The sequence below is a fragment of the Cupressus sempervirens genome, chromosome 2, assembly GCF_028749045.1.
Source record: "Cupressus sempervirens isolate cs-2001-9-10 chromosome 2, ASM2874904v1, whole genome shotgun sequence".
Classification (NCBI taxonomy): Eukaryota; Viridiplantae; Streptophyta; class Pinopsida; order Cupressales; family Cupressaceae; genus Cupressus; species Cupressus sempervirens.
The window spans coordinates 506,564,506-506,573,841 of NC_143119.1; positions in this window are offsets into that span (position 1 = coordinate 506,564,506).

Sequence of the window (9,336 nt, forward strand, 5' to 3'; positions counted from 1 at the left end):
AAGGAAAATTTAGAGGAGTAAAACCCATCCTCTAAGGATTTGACCCTTCTCTCAATTTGTGCATTCCTCTCATTCTACTCCTCCTCTTTCTCTATGTTTCCTTTTTCAACATTCTTATGCGCCTCCTTAGTCTTTGTCAATGGCTAGTTTTCATCCTGTAAAACTTGGGGGTTAGTAAAAACATTGATTTTTTCCTTACCCAGGGAAGAGATGTAATGGGGGAGTTATCCACTTTATTTCTATCTTTACATAAGGTAATAGGTTGCAAGGTAAAGCTAGCTGACACATGCGTCATCTCAATGGTATTGGCATTACTAGTAGACATCTGGGTTTTATCTATAGAATTTTCGCTTTTTTCCTTCTCCTCATTCCCCTTTTCTCTCTTGAAGTCCAAGAGTTTCTCCTCCTCCAATTCTCTTTCATTATTTTTAGAATTCTCCTCTTCCACCTCCTCAACCTTAAATCTGTTAGCCTTTTGTTTATATCTTGCTTGTGTTTTGACTAGCCTTCCTGACCTTCTCCTACCATTTCCTCCCTCCTCCTCCTCTGACTTTCTAATGTCCACTTCCACTGGCTTTTCAATTTTGATTTTTAACGACCTTTTTGTTCAACTATCAGATCTGGGCTTTTCTTTTCCTTATTATCTCTACTAGGGGAAGGGTGTGGCATGTAAATTCTAGTTCTAGTGCTGGTACTCAAAGGGAAATTCTAGTGGTGGCATTGATTATCAACAACAAAAACCCTAGGGCGACAGAGGGCAAGATGAAATAGGTAAAGTCAAAAAATCAAACGCTAGTGAATGACAGTGAAATTATGACCCTTGCTTCTTTTCTCCCTCACATCATTTATCATATCCTCAAGCGAGTGTAACATAAAGAATAGGATAGAAATAAAATCTCTATTTCTAAAATGGTTCAGTATGAGGAACTGATATTAATAGTAAACTCCAAACCTACCTTCGAGCATGAGGTATTTCATGATCACTAGGCAAACATCATCCTGAGGAGTTGGTAGCTTATACCTTAAGAAGCCTCCCCTATAGGAAACAGGTTCCTCATCCTCAGCAAAAACGCTATTCATGTTGGCTTTGTCCACCATTTTCATGACCTTCTTCTATTTTTTTTCTTTCAAGGACAACCTAGTGGCCATCACAATAACCTCCTCATTCACTTGAAATTTGATAGCATTTATAGTAACTCTGCGGTCATTCTATCCATTCATGAACTGAAGAGAACAATTTTCATCATAACCCACCATTGCCTACATATACGATAGAAATCCCCCATCTTTCAATAGGAACTAGATCGCCATTCTATCCTTAAATGTTTCAATCTTTTTTGGCTCTAGTCGATTCAAGTCTCCACCCATTTCTTCCTCATTGTCTCCTATCCCCCCAACCTTAGTAATTTGCATCTGAACCTTCCTACCTTCAAGCTTGCTAGCAGCGAAGATATTTTTCATTAATGGTAGCACAACAATTTTGAAAATAACATCTCTAGGGCTTTGAATCATCCTATAAGAAATTTTTTGAGGCACTTAAAAATCCCATCCCTTCTCATTATGGGATTCATGTGTACTTTGCATCATAACTCCAATGTCCTTGAAATCTCTGACAGTATCTGTAATGATATTATTTGTACTTTCAAAAAGAAAATTTGTAAACTTTTACATTTTGTTAATTTCAAAGTAACTCTTGCCTCAAATTGCATCCATTTATTATATGACTTGTACTATAGTGTTTCGTCATCTTTCTTTTACAATTATTATTAAAATTGGCAAGCTTCACCTTCCTAATTATGATATTGCCGAATTTGACATCAATCATTATTTGTCTAGCCATGTTTAGTTTTTGTTCCCCTCCCTTTCCTTGGAAATCAAGGTCTTAATTTCCTCCTTTACGATATCTGTTCTTCTCTAGCACGTCCTTTCCTTTAGATCAAACCCCATGGTAGTAGTGGCATCTGCCACCATATTATCTTCCCTATATATGTGTTGTAATAGGAGTTTTTCCATCCCATTTAGGATATGTCTAATATCTGTGATAATATGTTGGATATTCCAACATGGCTAAGAGATTCCTTTCACCATATCAATTATTAATTTAGAATCAGCTTCTATAGTTATTTCCTTAATTTGCATATTCCTAACCAATTGTAGATCTCGAAGTAGAGCCATTGCTTCTACCATGTTATGACTTTCTCCACCAACATTCCCAAAATAGACTAACAATACTTCACCATTTCCATTTCTCAGCACTCCACCCCCAGTTGCAACACCTTTTTTTGCAACACCATTAATATTTAACTTAAGTAATGTTATTGTAGGTGGTTTCCATCTTGTCTGTTGCCTCCTTATTACCTTAGAGTTATCAAAATGATTAAAGCTCCAGTGGATACCCCATCTTTTTGCTATTTGGCATTCTTTCCTTCCTAGTTCTTCCTTTGGTACCTTACATTTGGTAATCTTTGTATTTTCTTTTAGAAAATTCTCCATAATTCCCATAACTACCTCCACAAGCCTTTCCTCTTCTCGAAAGATTCTGTTGTTTCTTTCCTTCCATATGTGCAAAAAAGTGTATGATGGGACAATTCTCCATAGGAAAACTAGCTTGGGGTTATAAAAGGGGCAATCCTAGTTTTCCACAAATTGACTCATATTTTCCTTCATCACCCAACATAGTTCAAATTTCCTCTACACTAGTGACAAGATCTTTAGGGTATATGGACATTCTAGGAAGAGGTGAGAGATACTCTCATCCTTTTCCTTATAGAGATAGCATCTATTTGTGATTAAAAAGACCCCTTTTTTCTAGGTTGTCCAATGATAGAATCTTACCATGTTGAACAATCCACTAGAAGAAGTTGATTTTAGGCAGAAGATTACTAATCCATACTTTAAGCCATGTTGTGGGACACAAGTCCTTAGAAAAGAGGAGTTAGTAAGTAGAGTAGATAGTATAATGGCCACTAGAAATTATCTCCCACACCACTTTATCCTCCTATATTAACATTGGGATTCTTTGAGCTTCTATCAACTCCTCTAGTTTTTTAAGTAGTTCAATATCCTCCTAGGGTTAAGTATCTTTTCAAAATTTCTTCCACTTCCTTCTAGGGTCAATATAATCCACAACTTTCATCCCCACCTCTTCTTTCAATGTTTCCATTAGTCCTCTAAATCTGTGGTAAACCAGCAATTTCGCCCCCATCCAATTATCCTCCCAGAATCTGATGTTTTGCCCACTGCCTATAATCCACCTCACTCCTTCCCTCGGTAAACTTTTTCTTTTAACAATATTCATCCATATTTTTTATCCTCATGGGAGGTCATTATTAAAGAGATTATGAGTAAATGAGGAGTTAGTTAGGTATTTAGCTTTCATTATATTGCTCCAATCCATTTTGTTTTCTCCCAGCCTCCATCCAATTTTAGCAAGAAGGACTTTATTCAAATTTTTGAGTCTTCTCACTCCCAATTCCCCCTCTCTTTTGGTTTGCAAACATCCTCTCAGTTGACTAGATTCAATTTGTTCTTTTCCTTTGTTTCTAACCAAAGAAAGTTCCTCTATATTCTCTCAATTCTATCTACCATGTTTTGGTTTATTTTAAAAAGGTATAGAAAGTAAATTGGAATGCCCTGCAGAGCCGCTAAGAATACCTGCAATGTTCCAACATTACTAAGAATTTTCCCTTTCCATCATGCTAGTATTTTTTGTATTCTTTCAACAATGGTATTCCAGAAGTCATTTCTTACCTCCTTGGTGGTTAAAGGTAAACCCAAATAAGTATTCAAGAGCTTAGCCAATTGATAGCCTAAAATGTTCATGATCTTCCTCTACATAACAACATTAGTGTTAAAAAAAATAGAGTTTACTTTTAAAGTATTTTATTTGCTAACCTGAGGTGTCTTTGTTATTTTTAAGGATACTCTTGTTGGCATAAAGTTATTTTCCATTAGTGACAACATTCATCTCACAGTTCTAACCGAGTAATACAATTCAAACCGAGTAATACAGTGCAGACCGAGCACTGGCAACACAGTTCAAACCGAGCACTGGAGACACAGTGTCAACCGAGCAAAGTTGCACTTAGTGTCAACCAAGTAAAGTTGCACTTAGTGTCAACCGAGTAAAGTTGCACTTAGTGTTGACCGAGTGAGGAAGCACTCAGTGTTGACCGAGTAAGGAAGCACTCAGTGATAACCAAGGTTAGGAGGTTATCAAAGAAGTTAGTTTCTACCAAGTGACACTATATCTATCGAGTCACCAATGGTTATCGAGTTCCAGTCAACATTGTATGACTAGTATGAACCAAGCTCCTACCTCTACCGAGTACATGATGATGCTGAGTAATGTAGTGGATGCCGCGTATCAGAAGGTCATCAAGTCTATCTGAAGAACCCAAGTTTATTTTACCATTTGGCCGACTCAGTTATATTTTTTTTACTTGTGTTTGGCTAACCCTGCATGAATAATTATTGGAATGGTATATATACAATTGACACATTCAAAAAGGATATAGAATATTGCACAAAGGAGGGACATAAGATATGATATGCGAATTCATCAGCAACAAAGAATACTCAGCAAGGTCTACCAGGAGTAGAAATGATTTCATCAATCACAAAAGGTGATCTACAATAAAGAACTCAGTCAAATTGTAAGTTGATCTGTTGGTTCATCCTAACAGGTGAATCATTTTTGTAAATCCTTTAATAGGGTAGACTTAACCGTCTTTATACAAATCTCCTAACAGAGTGCATACTTATAAAGTATGTTTGTAAATCCTCTAACAAGGTGGATCTAGCAATCCTCTATGCTCCTAACAGGGCAGATCACCAGAAGTGATCATTGTAAGCCTTAACGACCAACTTCATACTACAGTAACAAAGCTTTGTGGGTATTGTCCCCACCCCAGTTTTACTTTCTACTTTGGAAGGTTTCTGGGTCACCAAATCTCTGTGCATATATGGTTTTAATGTTTAACAGTTTTATGTAGCATGATAGATGAGTAAATGTTGTGTATGGTTGACTTAAAAAGTTTTATTGTTACTGATTCACCCCTCCCCACTCAGTAACCTAATATATCTTGAATATTTCCAACAATTGGTATCAGAGCTTTTTGGTTCTCAGGACAAAGTTTGACAGCTTGAGCAAAGATCTAAGTTATGGAGATATTCAGATTGGAGAAAGTGATTGAAAATGAAAAACTAGATCTAGAAATTGCCATGGTTTAGCTCAAAGAAGCAAAGGAGCATCTTTCTCAATCCCTAAAAAGAAGAAAGGAACTTGCAAGACAAATGAATGACCATCACTATGTTGAAGAAAAGATTGAAGATTTGTTACCATCAAGTAGCTCTGAAGAAGTTGACAAGGCAATCAAAGAACTTCTAGAAAAGAATGGATCTTTGCAAGAAGAGGTAAGAAAGCTCAAAAGAGAACAAGAAGTCCAGTCCATCAGGTTATGTGAAATTTTGGAACAAAGAAACAAAGCAAATTAAGACTTAGAGGTAAGGAATAATCTATCCCTTCAGCATGAAGATCTTATAGGACAACTATCTAATGCAAATGAAGAAATCATGATTCTAAGATCTGAGAATGAAAGTTTGAAAAATGCTTTAATCACTGAGAGACAAATCAATGTAAGTTTGCATAGTGATCTGAGAACTGAGAGACAAATCAATGAAAACTTGGAAAATGACCTAATCTCTGAAAGGCAAGTCAATGAAAGAATGATGAAATCCCAAGCAGATATGAATCAATTGAATTTGCAAAATGAGCAGAATCTTCATAGGCAAAAAGGTAAAGTTGGTCTTGGATACAATGAAGAAGGTGAATCTTCAAAAAAAAGAACCCAAAAGAATCAAAAACCCACTTGTAATCACTGTGGAAAGTTAGGTCATACATCAAACAAATTCTAGAGCAATGGAAAAGCAAAATTCAATGGTAAATGTTTCAATTGCAATCAGCATGGTCACAAAGCAAATGAGTGCAAAGAAAAACCAAAATTTGAAGGCAACTGTCACAAATGCAATAAACATGGTCACAAGGCATTCCAATGTAGATCCAAATCATTCAATCTAGCTGAACAACTTGTGAAAGCCACATTTGGATGGGACTACAACACCTGGTGTAGATGTCACTATTGTGGAGAATATGGACATACTAGCATAAATTGTGCAAGACATCACTTAAGGAAGAAGGACACTACTGTAAGGTGCTATACATGTACAGAACTTGGTCATATAGCTAGAAATTGTATGAATATGGAATGAATTGAAGATGAAAAGAAAATCAAAGCAGACAACATCTGGAAGCAAATAAAGCAACAAAGGGTTCCTAAATCTACTGAACAAGATAAGTCAAGCAATGGCAATGTCACTCAAAAAATGAGTGACTCCATCATTTCCAGTTAATATTCATAAAAGAAAGTATGGAACTGCATCCTCCAAGAATCATCCTAAGCAGTTCCAAAGGAAGAAAAATGATCTGATCAGTATGCAAACATACTTTGATCCCAAATCGGTTCAAGACTCAATCGAGTTCGATCGGGTGCAACAAAGTTTCACTCACCGAGTTGTATCTACCAAGCGAGGTCAATTCATGACCTTACTGAGTTAGGTCGGTACATCAATACTTTGTTTTGATCACCAAGTTGATAGTATCTACCGAGCAAGTGGATGACAACCTGTCATTTCATCTACCATCGTACCAAGCATTTATGATGAATGTTTCGTCAAAAAGGGCAAAATTTGATCTCATTCTTCACTACAAACTTTGAGCTAAGTTATCTTTTGTGATTCCAGAGCAACCTTAAAGCAATTTTGAGAGATTTTTTTAAAGAGCGAAGAATCTATTCAGAATTTCTCTTCACCCACCGAGCAGTAATGGCATCCGAAAGTAGCAACTCCAAGATAAAAAGAGGCTCAAGAATGCTGGTTAAAGGTGTGGAATGGAAGGTGTCGAACTTCAAATTGGCACCAACAATTGCAGAATCACTTGACTTTAATGGTGCTCAGTCTCGAATTCCTCCAAAGGTACTCCTTATAAATGACATTCATTCTCATTTCAAATGTTCCATTCAAGAGCTTGGAAACCTAGAAATTGATAATGCCCTAGGTGAAATGAGCATAGATGGGAATTTGAAACCCGAGCATAAGCATCTTGAAACAAAAGGGTTAACCCACATTTCACGTTTGCCAAGAAATTTTCAAATTAAATGGGTTAGGTATGTACTCAGCCGGGTTCACAACGGACAATTGTGGTTAGAGCAACCAGTGCTTATCACAAAGAAAATGATTAACAAAATTACTGGCCTTCCCATATTGAGCAAAGCTAAGACTACCAAAACCCTAGGTCGGGAAGAATTGCAAAGGCTAACCCAGGCAGAATGGGATGGTAGAGGACTTAAGCTCAGTATAGTAGCTGACGCTGAGTTAAGATTTGGTATTCACATCATTGCTCATAAAATTTACAGTTCCAGCCATCCAAACAGTGTACCTTGCAAAGCAGTAGATTTAGCATATAAGGTAGTAAAGAAGAATGATGAGTTTGATCTATCTAAATTGCTTTTGTCTCAATTTAATAAAAATATGGAAAGCATAATGACTTCAAAGAACAATTCCTGCAAATTCGATTCACGTTTGATTTGTTTATTTTTCTATGTTCAAAAGTCTTTTCCATCAAAAGGATCAGTAGTATGGAGAAAAGATATTCCCATTCTCTATCAAATAAATGAGTTTATTGCAGAGTTAGGTGAAAATTTTGATAGTGTTTTGGATAATTACTTTGAAGATTTTAAGGAAAGAATGAACAATAGGTTCCGGATTCCACCAAAACTGGTTGAGGAATATAAAGAAGATGTATGCTTTATGGTAGATTGTGACAAAGTATACATACAGGCAGTCAAGCCCCGAGTTGCATGGCTGAAACCTCTTCCTTATGAGGTTAATATTGATGAAACAAAAAACATCATAGAAGCACTGGTGAATGAACCAGTAGACCCAAAGCAACCAATCTTTGGAACTTATGATGAAGCTAAAGCCAGAATTGAGCTTTCAATCAAAATCCCTCAGGTCATTAGCAAAGGAAAGAGGAAGATTGCAAAGCTAAAAATAGAACTTGGTCCTCTAATGATTACTGAAGGGAAAGGAGAAAATGATGAAGAAGAAGAGGAAACTGTGTCAGAAAAAGAAGAGGAGCCTCAACAGAAGAAAGGTAAGGTGATTATCACCAAACCTAAAATGCAAGCCACTGCAGTCTTCTCCAGAAGAACAAGATAGGGGAAGAAGGAACCTATATTTTTCAAGCCTCCACTCACATTTGAGGCAAGGTTGAAGCAATTAGAAGAAGGTACTAGCTTCACAAACTTCAAAGCATTGAAGTTTGAGACAAGAACAGAATAGGAGAAAATGCAGATTGAAGAATTGGTATTGAATAAAATGGGAAGATGGAAATACTCTCCTAAAGAGATTGCCTCTCAGATCCCTAAAGAACCACTAGAGAGGTTGCAACCAAGATGGGAAATTGCAACCAAAACTGTCAAAGATATCTTTGAACAAACCCTAAAAAATCTCCTGTCGAGTCTCATTGATATAGAAGTGAAGAAATCACTGAAAGATCATGAAGGTAATATGATGATTAGATTTCACACTTGTTTGATACTTATCAAAGACATTGAGCATATTGTCAATGATGCAACAAACATGTGGAAACATATCTATCATCTACATAAACCTAGTGAGGATATTGTTGAAATCAAGGACAATGACACTAGTGATGATGATATTGAAGATGTTCCAGGGGATTTGCATTCAATGATGATAAATGTTGAGGAAGAATTCAAGGAAGATGAAATGGAGGAAGAAGACAAGGAAGATGAAATGGAGGAAGAAGAAGCTGATCAAGCTAAGGAGGAAGATGATCCTGTAAAAATTACAGCCAAAGGCATTGCATCTATTCCTCACTCTCCACCTAAAGTAGCTACATCAACTATGGAGATAGCCTCTACTAGTGAGATTGTGTGCACAACAGCTTCATCAATTGCTCAATCTTCACCTATCTCCTCTCAGCTCCAGGCACCACCTATGCAAGTGTCTACCACTTCATTAATCAAGTTGAAACCATCTTCATTGATCAAGGCATCATCAGCTATAGCAGTAAGTTCATCAGGCATATCAACTTCTACTGCAGCGTGTACAATTAGTGTACCCACTAGTACTCCAATTTTGACAACTTCATCTGCTCCAATTTTTGCATCTGTTAGTTCTCCCATACCAACCTGTACATCAATCTTGGGAAGAACATCAATTTTTGATACTGTTATAACTTCTCTCAGTTTT